The 22,171-nt window shown below is 36.6% G+C and overlaps 1 protein-coding gene across 1 annotated transcript in view; it reads right to left on the bottom strand.

Moving 5' to 3' along the window:
- LOC149802202 (uncharacterized) overlaps window positions 1-22,171 on the bottom strand; it is a 104,336-nt gene that overhangs the window by 16,249 nt on the left and 65,916 nt on the right. The window lies entirely within an intron of this gene.

The following is a 22,171-nucleotide window of genomic DNA, read 5'->3' as shown; positions in this document are numbered from 1 at the left end:
GTGGTTAACAGCATCTCCAGCTGGCTGTGATTTACAGTATCTCCAGCTGGCTGTGATTTACGGTATCTCTGGCTGGCTGTGATTTACAGCATCTCCAGCTGGCTGTGATTTACAGTATCTACATCTGGCTGTGATTAACAGCATCTCCAGCTGGCTGTGATTTACAATATCTCCAGCCGGCTGTGATTTTACAGTATCTCCAGCTGGCTGTGACTAACAGCATCTCCAGCTGGCTGTGATTTACAGTATCTACAACAAACTGATTTACAGAATCTCAAGTTGGCTGTGATTTACACTATCTACAGCTGGCTGTGATTTATGGTATCTCCAGCTGGCTGTGATTTACAGTGTTTCCAACTGGCTAAGATTTACACTATCTACAGCTGTCTGTAATTTACACTATCTACAGCTGGCTGTGATTTACACTATCTACAGCTGGTTGTGATTTACAGTAGTTCCATCTGGCTGTGATTTACAGTATCTCCAGCTGGCTAAGATTTATACTATCTCCAGCTGGCTGTGATTTACAGTATCTCCAGCTGGCTAAGATTTACACTATATACAGCTGGCTGTGATTTACAGTATTTCCATCTGGCTGTGATTTACAGTATCTCCAGCTGGCTAGGATTTACACTATCTACAGCTGGCTGTGATTTACACTATCTACTGCTGGCTGTGATTTACAGTATCTCCAGCTGGCTAAGATTTACATATATCTGTTGCTGGTTTTGATTTACAGAATCTACAGCTGTCTGTGATTTATAGATAGTTATCTTCAGTTCTCTGTGTTTTACAGTTTCCTCCAGCTGTCTGTCATTTACATTTATTTCCAGCTGCTTGTGATTTACAGTTATCACCAGCTGTCTTTTATATCATCACAAGTCTTTTTGCCATTTTGATTGTTCAAATAAATATGAGGTTGTACTACATATAGTTGCATACAAGTTGGATCCAGCTGCAAATAACACAGATCCAGTAGTAACAAACATCACAGAACTCAGATCGGGGTCTGTGGTGTTTTTTTAGGACTAGTCAGTAGAACAAACATATACACATATACCCTGACCTAATGATGCATTAGGTAAAAGGAGATCTGGATCTATTCAGTTAAGATTAATCGGTAGAAAAAACATATACCCTGACCTAATCATGCATTATGTAACAGGAGATCTGGAATCAGTAGAACAAACATAGACTCTGATCTACTGATACAATATGTGCTGGCAAATCTGAGCATATGATTTTTTGTTAGGACTAGTCAGTTGAACAAACACAGACCCTGATCTACTGGTCAATTATATGCAAGCAGATATCTGCCTGTGTTGTTTCTTTGGATTAATCAGTAGAACATACATAGACCTGGATCTGGTGATGCATTATGTAATGATATAGATGGGTCTATGTTGTTTGTCTGGAGCAATCAGTAGGACAATACAGGGTAGGATCTACTTATGCACAATGTGCTGGTGGATCGAGGTCTATCTTATTATGAATTAATCAGATGAACAAATAGACCCTGATCAACTGCTACATTATGGGATGGCTGATCGGAGTTTGTATTGTTTACAGTTGGATCCAACTTATATACAAGTATATACTGTAAGTAAGTTTTCATGGCAATATACTTTGAACTTTAGACTGTATGCAAAACGCATAATCAATAACACCAGAAAATCCTATAATGCAGCAGAGAGCAAAACATTTTGCATCGATTTAAGATATATTCTAAATAAGGTCACAAAATATATAGGATCAATTTGTCATCACTAAATCATGTTTGAAAGCATTTATATACAGAAATCAATAGCACAGAAGACCTATGAGTATCATGAATGCTGGGAAAATTTGAATAACTTTTAATTTAGTATATTTTCCTTCAATCATAATACAAAATGACTCTTTTCACATTAATCTTATTTTCTTTATAAAATTAATACTGTCTACAAGTTATGGTGTATTTACTTTACATGAATTTAATTTTATTTGATAAGTCTCACTGTAACTAAAGTATGCTGATTTTGATAGAATCATTTCAGATTTACATTTTGTTGTATTTATTTCATACATCTGGTATTCTAAACTTGTTGAGACTCATACGGTGAAGTCTAAACCTGCTTAGTTACACCTACATGTAACAGCTTTAGAATAGAAAATGAATGCAAGGTTTAAAGCAATACATAAAAAACACTACCAATTAAACAATGAAATTTAGACCCTAGGGCTTTTAAACAGAGTTGTTCTTTAGAGAATAGCTCATTTAAGGCAGTAAATAGTAAGCGCACAAATGTTAGCTGGATATCGTATGTAAAAGAAACTGTATATACTCGCTTATAAGTGGAGTCAAACTGCTAAAAAGCAAAGATACTGTATGCCATAGCATGATGCAACTGCAGATCAGGGTCTATGTTGTTTGTTCTACTGGTTACCCCTGCAGTTGGATTGGACTTATGAGTGAGTATATACGGTAGTCTAGATTATCCCGCACTGATCATTCTTACTGTAAGCGTTGGAGAATCCTGACTTTTGGATTACAATATTTTAAATGATCTGTCATAAATAGTAGATTCATCTTTATTTTTTCCTTAAACTAATCATGTGTTGCACTTTCTTACATCTTTTCTTCTCAAACAAATTTTGTTCTAAAGATCTTATTTTAACATGCAACAATGATCATCAACTTAGAAATTTCAATGGATTGAAATCTTTCATTGAAGTAAATTGATGGAACTGACATAATTGTGATTAACCGAGAATGATGTTGAATTCACTGTTACAATTTAAAAACATCAATTCAAAATGCAGATATGAATGATTAGATATTCCTGGTCTAACTATGCGGTATATATAATTTTTACGATCTGGGTGTGCGTGTGTGTATGTGTGATTAGGACTTTTAATGTGGCTTTAACAATTTTTCAGTCGTATCGCTACTATGTCTGCAGTGTGGCAATTTATAGTGATGTCTAGCACTGGGACATCATGCCGCAGACATGTAGCATGATGTCCCACCCATTCACATTATCCTGAGACCAGGCCGACCAGTCCTAACACTAACCTCTTAATGCTGAACGCCAAGCAAAGCAGCTGTTAGTACCATTTTTGTAAGTCTGTGGTATGACTTGGCCAGGGTTCGAACAGAAGACCTTCTGCTTCTGAGGCAGATGCTCTAACCACAAGGCCACTGGAGTGGTCTTTTTTATGATCTTACTGTTCAAAATTGAAAAGCTATGATAGTCTATAATACCCAAAAGAAGAGAAAACTACAACCTATACAATTCTATTACTGCATATATTCACTTATAAGTAGAGTCAAACTGCAAGAAATAAAGACCCTGATCTGCCATAGCATAATATGCCTGTAGACCAAGGTTTATGTTATTTGTTCTAATGATTACTCTTTACAAACTGCACAGACCCAGACCTGCTTACACATTTTGCAATGGCAGAGCTGGGTCTGTGCGGTTTGTTGCTGGACTTGTCTTATAAGCGAGTACATACAGTACAACTATTCTGGTACAATGAAGCCAGTGTTGACAAGTGAATTCGTCACATCATTTTGTTACTAACTCCAGATGCTTCAGTGTGACTCAGCAGTGACCATGCCTGACTAGCAATTGAAAAGGTGCAAGTTCAAATCCTTTTATGCTAAGTAAATTTGCTCTACCTGTATTAGTATACTTGGAGCTGGCTGAAATCTTCTCTACCTGTATTCGTATGATACCTGGTCAAGTTATATGTGATCTGCTCTGCCTGTATTGGTATACCTGAAGTTAGATGAAACTTGCTCTATCTTGCATTGGTATACCTGGAGCTAGATGAAATCTGTTCTATGTGTATTGGTACTCTTATAGCTAAATGAAATCTGCCCCACCCATATTGGTATACCGGGTACTGTGAGATAGTTTAATTCTCCTCTACCTGTATTAGTATATTTGGAGCTTGTTGAAATTTTCTCTACATGCATTGATATACTTGACGTTAGATGAAATCTGCTCTACCTGTATTGGTATACTTTGGGCTTGCTGAAATCTTACTCTACCTGTATTAATATGCTTGCAGCGAGATGAAATCTGCTCTACCTGTACTGGTATTCTTGGAGCTAGCTGAAAACTGTTCTGCGCGATTTGGTATAGTACTAATACATGTATTAGTATACATGGAGCTAGCTGAAATCAGCTCCATCAGTATTGGTACATTTGGAGCTAGATGAAATCTTACAATACCTGTATTGGTATGTTTGGAGCAAAATGAAATCTGCTCTATAATTACTGGTATACTTGGGGTTAAATGAAATCTGCTCTATAATTACTGGCATATTGGGAATTAAATGAAATCTGTTCTACAATTACTGGTATACTTGGAGCTAAATGAAATCTGCTCTACAATTACTGGTATACTTGGAGCTAAATGAAATCTGCTCAATAATTACTGGCATACTTGGAGCTAAATGAAATCTGCTCTATAATTACTGGCATACTGGGAATTAAATGAAATCTGTTCTACAATTACTGGTATACTTGGAGCTAAATGAAATCTGCTCTACAATTACTGGTATACTTGAAGCTAAATGAAGTCTGCTCAATAATTACTGGCATACTTGGAGCTAAATGAAATCTGTTCTACAATTACTGGTATACTTGGAGCTAAATGAAATCTGCTCTACAATTACTGGTATACTTGGAACTAAATGAAATCTGCTCTACAATTACTGGTATACTTGCAGCTAAATGAAATCTGCTCTACAATTACTGGTATAATTGGAGTTAAATGAAATCTTGTTTTAATGGCATGAATATCTAATCATGTTATCAACATGTGCATATACAAACATGCATACCAATTTCATTTTCTGCCTAAAGAGGTTTTTGATACATTGTTAAAAAATTGTTTAACAAATTTCTGTTCTGGGCTTAGAAAGCTAAATGAACACAAATAAGCCCACCAAATTTAATGTCTATCTCAAGTTTTTGTTTTTGGTTTAACCATGCTAACAAGGTTTTCCACAAAAAAAGACAAAAGTTTTCAAGAATGTGCAAGGTATCTTTGGTCACTCAGTGATTTAAGTGTGCCAAACTCACAAGGTAACGTTGATGGGTTTGAATCCTACCCAGATAGTCCAGGCCCCAACTCACTTGAATTATATAGCCATATTCTAGGTCTCACTCCCTTGGCATTATACAGCCATAGTCCAGGCCCCCACTCCCTTGCATTATACAGTCATAGTCTAGGTCTCACTCCCTTGGCATTATACAGCCATAGTCCAGGCCCCCACTCCCTTGCATTATACAGTCATAGTCTAGGTCTCACTCCCTTGGCATTATACAGCCATAGTCTAGGCCCCCACCCCCAACTCACTTGAATTATACAGTCAAAGTCCAGGCCCCCCACTCCCTTGCATTATACAGTCATAGTCTAGGTCTCACTCCCTTGCATTATATATCCATAGTCTAGGTCTCACTCCCTTGGCATTATACAGCCATAGTCCAGGCCCCCACTCCCTTGCATTATATATCCATAGTCTAGGTCTCACTCCCTTGGCATTATACAGCCATAGTCCAGGCCCCCACTCCCTTGCATTATACAGTCATAGTCTAGGTCTCACTCCCTTGGCATTATACAGCCATAGTCCAGGCCCCCACTCCCTTGCATTATACAGTCATAGTCTAGGTCTCACTCCCTTGGCATTATACAGCCATAGTCCAGGCCCCCACTCCCTTGCATTATACAGTCATAGTCTAGGTCTCACTCCCTTGGCATTATACAGCCATAGTCCAGGCCCCAACTCACTTGAATTATATAGCCATATTCTAGGTCTCACTCCCTTGGCATTATACAGCCATAGTCCAGGCCCCTACTCCCTTGCATTATACAGTCATAGTCTAGGTCTCACTCCCTTGGCATTATACAGCCATAGTCCAGGCCCCTACTCCCTTGCATTATACAGTCATAGTCTAGGTCTCACTCCCTTGGCATTATACAGCCATAGTCCAGGCCCCTACTCCCTTGCATTATACAGTCATATTCTAGGTCTCACTCCCTTGGCATTATACAGCCATAGTCCAGGCCCCCACTCCCTTGCATTATACAGTCATAGTCTAGGTCTCACTCCCTTGGCATTATACAGCCATAGTCCAGGCCCCCACTCCCTTGCATTATACAGTCATAGTCTAGGTCTCACTCCCTTGGCATTATACAGCCATAGTCCAGGCCCCAACTCACTTGAATTATATAGCCATATTCTAGGTCTCACTCCCTTGGCATTATACAGCCATAGTCCAGGCCCCTACTCCCTTGCATTATACAGTCATAGTCTAGGTCTCACTCCCTTGGCATTATACAGCCATAGTCCAGGCCCCTACTCCCTTGCATTATACAGTCATAGTCTAGGTCTCACTCCCTTGGCATTATACAGCCATAGTCCAGGCCCCCACTCCCTTGCATTATATATCCATAGTCTAGGTCCCTCTCCCTTGGCATTATACAGCCATAGTCCAGGCCCCCACTCCCTTGCATTATACAGTCATAGTCTAGGTTTCACTCCCTTGGCATTATACAGCCATAGTCCAGGCCCCCACTCCCTTGCATTATATATCCATAGTCTAGGTCTCACTCCCTTGGCATTATACAGCCATAGTCCAGGCCCCCACTCCCTTGCATTATATATCCATAGTCTAGGTCCCTCTCCCTTGGCATTATACAGCCATAGTCCAGGCCCCCACTCCCTTGCATTATACAGTCATAGTCTAGGTCTCACTCCCTTGGCATTATACAGCCATAGTCCAGGCCCCAACTCACTTGAATTATATAGCCATATTCTAGGTCTCACTCCCTTGGCATTATACAGCCATAGTCCAGGCCCCCACTCCCTTGCATTATACAGCCATAGTCCAGGCCCCCACTCCCTTGCATTATACAGTCATAGTCTAGGTCTCACTCCCTTGGCATTATATAGCCATAGTCCAGGCCCCAACTCACTTGAATTATATAGCCATATTCTAGGTCTCACTCCCTTGGCATTATACAGCCATAGTCTAGGTCTCACTCCCTTGGCATTATACAGTCATAGTCTAGGTCTCACTCCCTTGGCATTATACAGCCATAGTCCAGGCCCCCTCTCCCTTGCATTATACAGTCATAGTCTAGGTCTCACTCCCTTGGCATTATACAGCCATAGTCCAGGCCCCCACTCCCTTGCATTATACAGTCATAGTCTAGGTCTCACTCCCTTGGCATTATACAGCCATAGTCCAGGCCCCCACTCCCTTGCATTATATATCCATAGTCTAGGTCCCTCTCCCTTGGCATTATACAGCCATAGTCCAGGCCCCCACTCCCTTGCATTATATATCCATAGTCTAGGTCCCTCTCCCTTGGCATTATACAGCCATAGTCCAGGCCCCCACTCCCTTGCATTATATATCCATAGTCTAGGTCTCACTCCCTTGGCATTATACAGTCATAGTCTAGGCCGGCCCACCCCCATCTCACTTGAATTATACAGCCATAGCCAGGTCCAGCACTAACAAATCAATTAAGTAAAACAAAATGAACAAGAATACTGCAAACAGCACATATGCCCATCTTTTTGTCCCTAAATATCACTTCTGATGTTACAAAGTTACATTCCAAACAATGATGATAGTTGCAGAATTATATTTTTTCCTACCATGACATTGACTTGGAAGTAGTATGGCTATGGTGTGTGACACATTGTCCCATCAAAATATATACTCAGCCAAAGTTTCATTCAGTAGTTCAAAAGTCATACTCCATACAACAATAAAAGTCAATGAATCATCCATTCCCTTGCTATGACCCTTACTTTCAGAAAGAGGGTATAGCTATGGTACACAAAAAATCACATATACATGATATGTAACTAGTCTAAGTTTCATCAAATTACCTTTGTTGGTTCAAAATTTATACTCCAGATGAGTATGCATGTGAATTATATTTCTCTTGCCATACTCCTGACCTTAAGGCAAGAGGAATGGTTATGGTACACAGCACACCACCTCACCATTATATATTACTTGGACAAAGTTACATCATCAGTGGTTTAAAATGTAATACTCCCCAAAGTCTCATGAAAATCTCTCCAACCTGTACAAATTTATTATCCAGACAAGCAAATGTTAACATGTAAATGGACGGCACCTTAACAAAGTATGTCTGTATCAAGACTGACACATAAAATTTGCTGTATTGGCCTTCAAAATCTTCCATTCAAAAATGGGTGACCACAGGTCATCTTTGGTTGCTTTACCTGCCCTTTCATTACCCTTGATACCAATCACAACAAATGTTAATGCAGAATAATTTATTCAGATTGCATGAGCACATAATGCTTCTGTAATATCAAGGATGTTAACGGGTTGTAAGATTTAAGGTTTTGTTGTTGTTGTTGTTGTTGTTTTATGGTTTAACGCCATTTTTCAGCACATGATAGGCTATACTTGGCAGCCAGTATTAATGGTGGAGGAAGACCCAGAAAAGCCCGGAAAGAACCACCGACCCAAGAGAAGCTACTGGCAAGCTTTCTCACATATCCACATTAGCCAAATCCAAGACTCGAACCCATGCAGACAGAGGTGAGATGGCAGTGATCCATAACGGAGAGCGCTTTAGACCACTCGGGGCCCCTTTAAGGTTTTGCAAGGCTGTCAATGTGGAAAGGAAAATAAAAATATGATGAAATTTGTTTTTTTATGACGTTTTAAGGTAGTTGCAAACTTTTAATATGACCATAATTTCTGACTGACTGTGCAGGTGGCCTAAGTGGTTCCAGCATCCACCTTGTATGCAGGAGGTCATGGGTTCGAACCTGGCCGAGTCATACCAAACACTTATAAAAATAGTACTAACAGCTGCCTCACTTGGCACTCAGCATGAGAGGTTTAGTGTTAGGACTGGTGGGCCTGGTGTCAGGATAATGTGACTGGGTGGGACATCATGATACATGTCTGTGCATGATCCCTGTGTGCTAGACATCACTATAAACTGCCACACTACAAACATCATAGTAATATGACTGAAAAATTGTTAAAGCTACATTAAAAATCCAAATCACATACAAAGACTATAATTTCTGTGGTAAAAACTGAGCTTTTATCTGGCAATTGGATTGAGATGGTGCTGCAGGGTATTGTGACTGTAGTTACAACTCTGTCTCCATCTTTCAAACGATCTGTGTAAAGGGAGATAATCACTATGTAGGAGGGTCTGATTTCATTGAATTTACTCTGATAAGTAAAGGATTTGTTGAGGACTTTTTGAATTAACAAATTAACAAAGGTCTGATATTATTTTTCGACTATTGATGAACATGGCACTCATTTGGGAAAACAGAATTCTGCATTATTTGCAACACTGATTATTTCCTGCTTGATAACAAATTTGTATGCTGATAGGTGGTATTAAATTGGGTTTCTATGTGTAGAAAGTGTATTAAATTGGGTTTCTATGTGTAGAAAGTTTGGCATTTCAGCCTAACATCTCCATCATATGGAGGATTTGATGGAATAGAAGATAGCTTGGTAGTTGTTGTTGTTGTTGTTGTATGGTTTAATGCCATTTTTCAGAACATGATAGGCTATACATGGTGGCCAGTATTAATAGTGGAGAAAGAACCCGAGAAAAAGCCCGGAAAGAATCACTGACCCATAAGAAGCTACTGGCATGCTTAATTCTCACATACCCACATTGGCTGAATCTGAGACTCGAACCCACGCAGACAGAGGTGAGATGGCAGTGATCCGTAATGGAGAGCACTTTAGAAAACTCGGCCACTCAGGGCCCCCGCTTGGTAATTAATGGTGAGCCAATTTTTTTCATCTGAGATAAAGTGACTTTTTCTGGGGGAATTTCTAAATGCATCAGGCAGTCTAAGTTCCTGACTTTACATTGAATCAATCATCTGTAGGTAAGATCTGCAACACAGTCAAGTTTAAATCATACTAATGACCTGTATAAGCAAAGCAAGACCTCCCGATCTGCCTCCCAATCTGTATTTGCCACAATATGTATTATATCCCAGAAATAATTAGTGACATAGTTGGGTAGGCAGCCCCTTTGATATCGGTAGAATTATAAGGCCACCCATCATGCTTTACTTCAAGGTGGTATCATATTATGTTTCTCCAAGTCAAACAACTATATGATCTTTCTCGATGCCAAAGTTTGTCTAATAAATGCTTCATGTCTGACATGATGGTCTTCTTTGGTATCCAAATCCACACTGAATGTGTGGTAGCAGTAGTCTGTTGGACTCATGATACGAAGAGTCTATCATAATCATCCATTCCATGGTTTTGAAAATACAGCTTGTACATGACATGGGGCAATAGTTGGAAGGGTTGGCATGGTCCTTCCAAGGCAAAGGTACTAGTATCAGTGTTACTTCTCACTGGAAATTATGAAAACAATATTGGAATGATCAGTTTTTATGTGATCAAAACAATTTGAGCTGGTTTAAGGCATGCAATTTTCTGACTGGTCCCCACTTTTTTGGCACATGCAATTTTCTGACTGTCCTAGTTTTTTAGCACAAGCAACTTTCTGACTTGGCCAGACTTGCTTGGCACAAGCAATTTCCGGACTCAGCCCTACTTGTTTGGTGCATGCAACCTGATTCATCTCAACCCATTTGGCACATGCAATTGTCTGATGCAACTGCTTAAGTCCAGGCTTGCATGTGTTTATAAAACTCCTTTATGCAGGTATTTGCTTTGTAATGTATGCATGCAGTAATATATCATATAAGTATAATGGGTACATATTTTAAACACATGGTTTGTCATGCAAACAGTTGCCGGATCACTCAGACAAGAACTCTCTGGGCTTCTCCATGAGTAATACAGTTCAATTTATTTTCAGAGACCATTCCTTCTGCCAACAAAACAGTCTCAAGACAAGTGGTCTCTCACTGGACAAGTGGTCTCTCACTGGACTCATTGGAGGTAACTTTTCTATGTAACAGAATAGACCATGTATTGATATTTCAGTCTCTTACGACAAGTGGTTTCTCACTGGACTCATTGGAGGTAACTTTTCTGTGTAACAGAATAGATCAAGTATTGATAATCCAGTCTCTTAAGACAGGTAGTCTTTCAAGACACGTTTTGCTGTAAATTTTTTAAAATGTGAAAATTAACAGATAATTATGTTTGAGACTGTTTTCGTCAGATGCCCAGTGAAAAAATATAATGCTGTACTTTTGTCTTCAAATTAACTGAAATACTTCAAGTACTTTCTTCACTATTCCTATAAAAAGAATTTCCCAAGAATTTCACACTGGATATAAAATGAAACTTTGACATTTAAAGAGAATCTTCAACATTGGTACTTTGTTAAACTTTCTCTAAAAAGAAAAATCATTCACAATCTATGTAAAAATTATAAAAATATTCTCTCTTCAGCTGCATTTTCAGGTTACGGTAATTCATACTGTGTATCTTTTACAGGTTGACAGGTTTGTGACCTATCTCAAGTACACCAATCAAAACACTGACAGAATTCATAACAATGCAATGAGTGTTATCAAACACAACCATTACAGGTCATCTACTTTGATGCCAGTTATCTACTCTGTGAAGGGTTGGAGCAAATGTTATCAGCAAATAGTAATGTGTCAGGTAGATGTTGTAGTTGTGCAAGTATGCTCACAATGTACCCCTCTACAATTCACAGAACTAAAATGACACTGTCTTGCTTGAACAAGATAGTAATAAAGCAAACAAAACCTTCTTTAAAAAAAATCTTCAATAAGGAAAGTCCAATCATAGATGGATGGATGGATAGAACACATCAGTACAATACTGACTAAAAAGTAAACGTTATGCTGAATAAATGAAAATGTAAAAACTTGCTCAAATCTGTGGGAAAATAAACACTACCAAAATCATTAAACACAGGATAAAATATAAAGATGGTAAATTCTTCAAAAGGTATGTATAAAATAAAAGATATAGGTAAAATATAAAAAAAAAGAAAAAAGGTAAAGATGGTAAATTCTTTAAAAGGTATGAATAAAATATAAGATACAGGTAAAAAGAAAAAAGAAACAAATATCTGATCTATGTAAAAGACAAGTCTGAGAGGAATTTTAAGCACAGTCTAACTTGCCTGAAATTTACCATTATTACAAGGTCAAACTAAAAAGACTAAGGATTGTCAGATTATTCTGACTAACAATAATTTAACAACCCAAAACACCGAGGTCTTAAAAGTTTCATTAGAAGACCATCAACATTTTACAACCTGTCTAGTAGAGCTGAACAGGCAAATAGCTACTTCTGGCATTATTTTACGCTTCTGGTCTTTAATAGAAGCAAAGATATGAATGTATTTACACTGCAAATTTCAATACTGTATTACACATTTACTTGAAACTAAAGCTAACTTGGCAAATGGCATTATGAACTTATTAAATAGATGAATCTCTCATGCTACAACAATAAGGATGAATTTCTAACATACAATAGTTAATGAATTAAACATTTTTGTGGGAATCAAATGCAAGTGAGAGATTCTTATAGCTGTCATAAATCATAATTTTGAATTCTTAAAATGTTATATTTGCTGCCACAAGCTTTGGTTTTTCTCCTTTAATTCGTCAACCATAACCACACGCTAACAAGTTTCACTGCAGGAGTCCAAGCAAACACTTCTCCCGAGGTCAAATATCCCATAGGTTTTTCTATCATGAAGGTAAGGTAGATAAATAACTGCTACACATTCTTTTTATTCCCTGATTCTTTGAAAGCACTTCTGACAATATCTTCTTAGCCATCTTCAAAGAAATCATTGACATTTTTTCAATATGTTGAGAATGAAAACTATTTGATTGTTCGAAAGCATTTATAAGAAATGCCCTCCACATGAGATTACTTCAAAAATAAACTAAGGTACTGCCTATTTACATAATGAATAAACTGAATTGTGTACTCACACTGGAGTAATTGTTGAACATGAAATTGGTATGGTCAATGTTATACTTGAATTGTATATTCACACACTGGAATTGCTGAACATAAAAATCTAAATTTAATATTAAACTATAACAAATAGAGTCTCATCACTGGTCTGAAAGCATGATAAACAAAGTATTTTTTTTTCTTCTTAAACAAAATTAAGTCTGAGAAATTCACCATATAAAATAATGACCATACATGGTTTAAACCATTTGTCAAGAAGACTGGTTTAATAAAACGGTCTACATAACACCGTACACGATATCTACTCAAGCAAATTCAAGTTAATTTACAATGTGATACATTTACTCAGAGCTGGAAAATCTATATAGACAGTTAATAAGCACTTTGCACTAATCTACAGCAAAACTTTGGTTCTATTTTGCAGCTAGTGACAGGGATCAGACCAATAAATGCACTCTATTGATAACACCTACTTACCAAACAACCTGATATTTCAAATTAATCACAATTAAAAAAAAGGGTCACACTGAAAAAAGTAACCAATACTCTAAGATTTCCCCATGGGTCTATGATCAATTTCTGAAAAAATGTGACATTTCTATTCAGGTAGAGATTGTATGGGATAGCTCTTAATAATGGTTAAGACATTATGGAGAGCTGGGTGACATACACTCTCTCATAAATTGGAATGAAAAAGGAAAGTAAAATTTGTCACTTCAATGTGTTGATCCCTTTAGCAAAAGCCCTGAATAGATTATTCCATCAAACTGATATATAGTCACTGAATAAACTAGGTGAATGATAGATGCGATGTCAGATTATTTCTGGATTTAGTAAGGAAATTGTAATCAGAAACCACTATTCAAACAAGATGTTTGAACAGGATTCACCCTAATACCTTGAAAATGAAATGTTATGTATTCCACCATGATAATATAAAAACCACTTTAATGACATCGTGTATTCCAAGGGTTTAGATGTTGATGTTAGTTGTTACTCTGTTGAAGAAAACCTGAGCAAAACAACTATTATACAGTGAAAACTTACCCCTGCTTGTCTCACAAGTTATTTCTAAATTAAAGTTTTAAAAATAAATTAAAAGTCTTTTCTTTATCTCAATTTGAAGAACTTTTCTAGACATGTAAAACGGCAAAAGAAAAACATATCTACCATAATGACTTTAAGTCTTTGGGCACTCTAAGTCTTAGGACACCCTAAATTATTATTAAAAATAATTTTTTATGACTATATGTGTTGGGACAGAAAATTAAATCAATTTTTTCATGTACTATCAGTCTGGGGACAACTTCAATATTTTTTCTACTAATCAATCAATGTATTTTCTCAATCATAATGACATTTTAAAAAAGTGACTGCGGTTGTTAAGAACTATCATCATGAATTATTACATGGGAATGATACAAATTGATATGATTGTTGTTAAAAAATTTAAAATATATTTAATTTTCATCTGTTTGCACCAAATAATTTAGTACCACTATTATGCAGGGCATCTCATCCTGCTCAACCCACTTTAAATTTTCCAACAGTTAATTTATGTGGATTAATGTTGTAGAACAAAAGGTTACCGGCATTGCTGCCTGACAAAAATCCCCTCTTCCCATGTCAGTTTCATAGATCAAACAATTACCTGGTCTCCTGTCAGAAAACAAAAGTCAGATCTGCCAATTATAAACAAATCGAAACACTGAGAAAACTAGCTGTCCAAAATTAAAGGTGGAATGAATACTGTGTTGAAAGTTACAAATGTGTGTTTTGGCACATTGAAATACAAAACTAAAATGTATCAACGATAATCAGTGTTGTAAATATACTGTATGCCTTGTATAATTAAAGATGTGTGTCATTTCATATGATTTACATCCCACTGATGGATTGCTTATATCTCTGAAAAACATTAACTCTTGAGAGAGTGGATCAAAATAAATAAAATAGTAACTGACATCTTTTATCAATGTGATTTGGAAGAATGAAATTTGATAAAAATTATGATGAATAAAGCAAAAATCTGCATCTAGTATTTTTGGAAATAAACAAGGATGTACAATTTACATTGTTTAAGTACTGGTCTGTACACTATATTATAGTACCAGTTGTCCAGAAAACTCTAAATGTCCAGTGAATTATTCAAGTTTTTATTTAATTTTATTTTATTTCATGTTGGAAAAATCAGAAAATATGCACATGCAAAATAATAACATAAACACAACTAGAGTAGTTTATAACTGTTTCTTGACATTGTAAATAAACATGAGCTGGTGTGCAGTATGGCGATCTTGCCAATATTGTCTAGACATTTTTTGCATCTGTAAGTTTTGGGACACAGAAAATGCTATTATTTTTAAATGCACATAAATCTTGGGACATGAAAAACATTATTATTTCGTTACGTTCCAAGTCTTACAGTCATTATGGTAAAGATGTTACAGAATCCTATTATTACTAATATTAAAAAGCATAATTAATGTTTTATTGATAATAGCTGTATAATATTATTCAAAGACAAAGATTATAATCCTTGCTTTTATATACTGGTCGTTAATGAATATACAGCAATTGTCTAATTCCATATTCCACTTATAACTATAATAATGAATCCTCTCATTTCATTCTTAGTACAGACTGGCCCTAGACTTTCCCAACTTTTAAGTCACCATAACTTAGGTCCATAAAAGCAACGACATGTTGACTTGTTTGGTTTACCATTATTTGGCCACACTATATCAAATGTTCCATTCCAGACTTTGCTCTCAATCAACCCAAGTCTTGTTTTTAATGGGAACCAATTATCTTGAAATATTTTACTGAATAATTTCCAAACTTCTCGAAGCAAATAATATAATGCTGATTTAATACTAAATCAATCTGTCTAAAAGTGGGTCGCTGTTGTTAGTAAATTATGAAAATAAGTCACAATAGCTGCCAATGTAACTTACAATACAAATCACCTGGAAATTTTTAATCTCCGAATTTGTCTTGTTTTAATGGACATGAAATGTTATCTGAAATAGTTTTATAACCATGAGATAGTTTGTAAATCACTAGGCCCACTGCAAAACATGACTAAGTTGAACCAGATGTGAAATTTGATGCTATCCTGGACATCACGCTACAAAACTGTGATCAAAAGCTTGTAACATATAGAGAGAGATGACAGTTTTACCTTGATCAAGAAGTAATAAACTCCATAAATCCCTATTAAGTGTTGAGTTTGAGTTTGTTTCTCTAAAACAGTATTCCCAATTGCTATGACAAAATGAGAGGCCTTTAGTGGAGCAATTGGCTACAGGAACTATTTTTAATTTCTCCTTAAAGAGACAAGTCCAGCAACTGAGATTGATGGCATTGTGTGCAAGGAGAGAAGTTTAGGCAGTAGGAAAAAGTCTGTGAAGAGAGTGGCCCCATGTGCCTGGAGAAAAGTTTAGGACAGTAGGAAATGGTCTGGGCCAAGAGTGGTACTGTGTGCCTGGAGAGAAGTTAAGGAGAGTTGGAAATGGTCTGAGCAGAGAGTGGCACTGGGTGCCTGGAGAAGTTTAGGACAGTAGGAAATGGTCTGAGCAGAGAGTGGCACTGTGTGCCAGACAGAAGTTTAGGACAGTAGGAAATGGTCTGAGCAGATTGTGACACTGGGTGCCTGGAGAAAAATTAAGGACAGTTGGAAATGGTCTGTGAAAGGAGTGGCACTGTCTGCCTGAAGAGAAGTTTAGAACAGTAGGAAATGGTCTGAACAGAGAGTGGCACTGAGTGCCTGGAGAGAAGTTTAGGACAGTAGGAAATGGTATGAGAAGAGAGTGGCACTGTGGGCCAGGGAGAAGTTTAGGACAGTAGGAAATGGTCTTATTAGACACTGGCACTCAGTGCCTGGAAAAAAGTTTAGGACAGTAGGAAATGGTCTGAACAGAGAGTGGCACTGAGTGACTGGAAAGAAGTTTAGCAAAGTAGGAAATGGTCTGAGAAGAGAATGGTTCAAAGTGCCAGAGAAAAGTTGAAGACAGTAGGAAATGGTCTGAACAGAGAGTGGCACTGTGTACAGGAGAAAAGTTCAGGACAGTAGGAAATGGTCTGAACAGAGAGTGGCATTGTGTGCCTGGAGAGAAGTTTAGGACAGTAGGCAAATGCCTCACATTAATCACATGACATACCACTACCTCAATTTTGACTTTCCTGGTAACTTGTGAATCTGCCTCAAATGTGAAAGTTGGCGTGGATCCATTATCTTTCATCTTACAAAAAAGGTAAAAGACGGGCTCATTTGCTTAGCATTTAAAAATTGCAACCAAATCTTTTTAAAGAAAACTATATATTTCAGGTTTTATTCCTGTTGGGAGTGAGTGTACATTTGCTTGTAATCAACATGACTAAATTTATAAATTTAAATAAGAAATTATATAATATGAAAGACTCTTTCTACAAAAACAATATTCTCAATAAATAACACACTACACCGCTCCCTCGATAACTCGCGCCCAGATAACTCGCGATCCCACTTATAACGCGGTGTCCGTCTTGGCTCCCAATTTTTTCCAGAGAAAATGTATTTAAAATATCTTTAAAATATGCTGAACATGAAAAAACTACGATAAGAATTGATAAATTAAACCTTGATACATTGCTCGTTTTATCATCGAAAATGGTGATTAATGCCCGTAAAAATATAATCCATATTTTGAAATTTGCAAGTTCTAAAGAAGAATTAATTTCAGAGATCTCGAAAACGATTAATTACACGTATTTGGATGCCAATTTTTGATCTGGGACGCAGAAAATCACTGAGGCGGGAGTCCTCCGTACACATGTAATAGGTGCGCGGGAAAATTCAAAGATTTGCCGGTCCTGTTTCAGCCACCTGCTTTGTGGGAAAATGTGTTGATCAGTTAACTGTGCTGATATTTACAATGACCGAATTCAGTGACTGAAAGACTCTTTGATGTACTGTTGCCATTTTATAAGAGGACATTAAAAAAAAAAAAGAATGTGATGCAACAGCTAGGTGGCTAGTTCAAAAGCTTTGACTGGCGGCCGAGTGAGAAAATGTACTGATATTTAGTGACTGAATTCAGAGGCAGAAAGACCCAGTTTTAAAATCCTAGCGAGACCTCTGTTTAAAGATATCATATATTATGTAAGTTTTTATGATAAATAGTTGTCAGTATACTGTAAATAAACAGTCTGGTGAAATAGCGATCAATGAAAACTTCTGGTAAATGCTAACAGGTGGCAACAGAGAATGAAATAAACACCAATTAAACGTCTTCCTGTGTGAAAGTCACGTTCTAATCCTTTAATTCCATTTCAGTGTAAACATTATAATCACAACATATTCTGTTCATTGAAAACATGAAAAGAGTCAATCGACCGTCACATCGAAACCCGTGAGTACTTCTGTGAGAACCTAATTACATGTACATGCCAGCTTTGTTTTGATCAACAACTTGGGGAAGTGTTTGTTGCATTAAAAAAAAAAATCGATTACAAGAGACCTCGGGTGCTGGATTAAGAGTCTTGGAGCTGCCTTTGACATAAAGCAAAACAGTAACAGAGACAACGATGATGATAGTGACTTCGAATGTTTCATTGAAACTGATGTCATTAATGCCGAGGCTGTTTGGGAGAAATTCATACAGACTCATGGTCCTGAGATGGGCGTTTCTCTTGATGATATGGAGGAGTGGATTTGTGCTGACAATGATTGCCCCACAGCTGAATACATGTCAGATGAAACTATAATTATTTCTATAGCGAAAAAATTTGCAGCAGAAGATGATTCTAACTGGAGTAACACAAGTGTTGAAAGTGATGCAGACGCAGATGTTGCACCCCCACCCCTCTGCACAGGAAGCAATCAAATATTTTGATATTGCCATAAGGTGGCTGGAGACCCAAAATGTTGACTACGTAAAGCTCATGCAGTTGAGAAATCTGAGGGATTTTGCTCGGCGGCAGAAAAACCAAGGAGTAACACACAAAAAAAAATAACTGATTTTTTCAAAAAGTGAATTGATATTTGTCAAGCATGGCACAAACGGCAAGTATTAACTTGTTCTAATTTACGTTGTTTTAAATTTGTAGACCAATTAAATATGTTAGTACTGATTAACCCTTGTTTTTTTTGTTTTCCATTTTACTTCTATCGCATTCAAATCTATCTATCTATCGTTTGATCGACACTGTTTCTCAAAAAGAGTCGATCTTTTGTATATAAAAAAAACGTCTAATTTGGATCAAACAATAAAACTAGAATGTATCCAATTCAACATAAAAATTAGTGATGTAGTACACAATGTGTGAAGTGGTACACATGTTAAGCAAACGGAAACCACGTGGAATAATGTTTTTGATGATCGCCTCAATATACTGTAATTTATCCTGAAATTAATATTGTCCTATGAGGAAATAATAAAGTACACTGTTATGAAGAGATATTTGTTAACAGTTAATCGCAGAACGATTATAAAGTGAGTATTCAACAGTATAATCTGCCTACCCCCCCCCCTTTCTTCGTTATGTCGTTAATCACTTTATTGGTTTTGGGCTTATTTTATAGGTCCCTCGATAACTCGTGCCTCACTTATAGTGTGGTTGATGTTTCTGGACCCCAATGTGCGTGAGTTATCGAGGGAGTGGTGTACATAACAAAATATCAAACTTAAACAGTATTGGGAAAGGTCTAATGGTGGTTACAAATTAAAGAAGTATTGTCAACTAAAATATATGTTTTAATTTTACTTTTTAATTCATTTTCATTGTAATCATTATACATGTAATATACCCTCTTCTATTAGAACGACTGTCAAGGCAATAACCACAAGCCAGCTTGTGAGAATCTGTCAGTGATTACTCAGTGGCTAAGCTGGGTTTATTTTAAGAACTAGTGAGAACTTAATTGTCCTTTGGCTTAAAACAAGCTAATAAACAGATTAATTGTCTCAGCTAATTAGAATACATGAAAGGTATCAATACCACAGTAACATCCATATTTTTAGAGTCTGTCTAATTTGTTATTAAAATCACACACAACACAACTTCTAAGTTGTTGCTTTTCATTATATGTGGATTGTTCCAAAAAATCTGAAGTAATAAATTAAAAACTAAACTTATGAGTTCTATTAAAAGATACAATGTCTTGTCTTTACTCTTTCCAATTTTTTTCTTAATCTTTATGTTACATACCAGTATTTTTTCCAAATGATACTAGATTGTACTTACTCATTGCCTTGCATGTAGTATGCCAATATTTCTATCAGTACAAATGTTACTGGGTTGTACATAGACATTGCTCTGCATGTTGGGTGCCAATATTTTTATTAGTACAAATAATACTGGTACTGGGTTGTACACAGACATAGCCATGTATGTAGCATTCCAATATGTTTTATTAGTACAAATGATACTGGGTTGTACATAGACACTGCTATGCATGTTGGGTGCCAATTTCTATTTGTACAAATGATATGGGTTATACATAGACATTGCTATGTATGTAGTATGCAAATATTTTTATTAGTACAAATGATATGGGTTATACATAGACATTGCTATGTATGTAGTATGCCAATATTTTTATTAGTACAAATGATATGGGTTGTACATAGACATTACTATGCATGTAGTATGCCAATATTTGTATTAGTACAAATGATATGGGTTGTACACAGACATTGCTATGCATGTAGTATGCCAATATTTTTATTAGTACAAATGATATGGGTTGTACATAGACATTGCTATGTATGTAGTATGCCAATATTTTTATTAGTACAAATGATATGGGTTATACAAAGACATTGCTATGTATGTAGTATGCCAATATTTTTATTAGTACAAATGATATGGGTTATACAAAGACATTGCTATGTATGTAGTATGCCAATATTTTTATTAGTACAAATGATATGGGTTATACAAAGACATTGCTATGTATGTAGTATGACAATATTTTTATTAGTATAAATGATATGGGTTGTACATAGACATTGATATGCATATTGGGGGCCAATATTTGTTGTTGTTGTTGTTTTTGTTGTTGGGTTTAACGCCATTTTTCAGCACACGATAGGCTATGTATGGCGGCCAGTATTAATGGTGGAGGAAGAACCCGGGAAAAAACCCGGGAAGAACCACCGACCCACGAGAAGCTAATGGCAAGCTTTCTCACATACCCAAATTGGCTGAATCCTAGACTCGAACCCAAGCAGACAGAGGTGAGATAGCACTGATCCATAACGGAGAGCGCTTTAGACCACTCGGCCACTCGGGGCCCCACCAATATTTGTATTAGTACAAATGATATGGGTTGTACACAGACACAGCCATGTATGTAGCATTCCAATATTTTGTATAAGTGCAAATGATATTCGGTTGTACATATGCATTGCCATGTAATATCAATAACGTGGCATTTAAAATTTCTTTTTTTGAGGAATTAGTGCAATTTCAGTTTAACACAGTTTAACTGTATTCCAATGTCCTAATAAAATGGAACATTTCAGTGTAATAGTGCACCCATGTCCCAAGTAAATTGAACATTTCATTGTAATAGTGTTGCCATGTCCTAATTAATGGAACACTTCATTGTAATAGTGTTCCTATGTTCTAAGTTAATTGAACATTTCAGTGAAATAGTATTCCCATGTCCTAATTAAACTGAACATTTCACCATAATAGTATTCCTTTGTCCTAAGTAAATGGAACATTTCATTGTGTGTGTAATTAGGATTTTCAATGTCACTTTAACAGTTTTTCAGTCGTATTGCTTCGATGTCTGTAGTGTGGCAGTTTATAGTGATATGTAATGCTGGGGCATCATGACGCAGACACATAGCATGATGTCCCACCAGTCACATTATCCTGACACCAGGCTGACCAGTCCTAACACTAACCTCTTAATGCTGAGCGCCAAGTGAGGCAGCTGTTAGTACCATTTTTGTAAGTTGTTGGTGAACATTTCATTGTAATAAAGTTCCTATATTCTAAGTAAATGGAACATTTCAGTGTTATAGTGATCGCATGTTCTAAGTAAATGGAACATTTTAATGTAATAGTGTTCTCCTGTTCCAAGTAAATGTAAAATTTCAATGTAATAGTGTTCTCATGTTCAATTAAATGGAACATGTCAGTGTAATAATGTTCCCATGTCCTAAGTAAATGGATAAGATGTGATGTGATTTGGATTTTTAACGTAGCTTTAACATCTTTTCAGTCATATCGCTACGATG

This window comes from Sinohyriopsis cumingii, chromosome 4 (assembly GCF_028554795.1).
Source record: "Sinohyriopsis cumingii isolate HCF-2022 chromosome 4, ASM2855479v2, whole genome shotgun sequence".
NCBI lineage: Eukaryota > Metazoa > Mollusca > Bivalvia > Unionida > Unionidae > Sinohyriopsis > Sinohyriopsis cumingii.
Note: the sequence above shows the minus strand (reverse complement) of the source record. Positions and strands in the feature narration are given on the sequence as shown.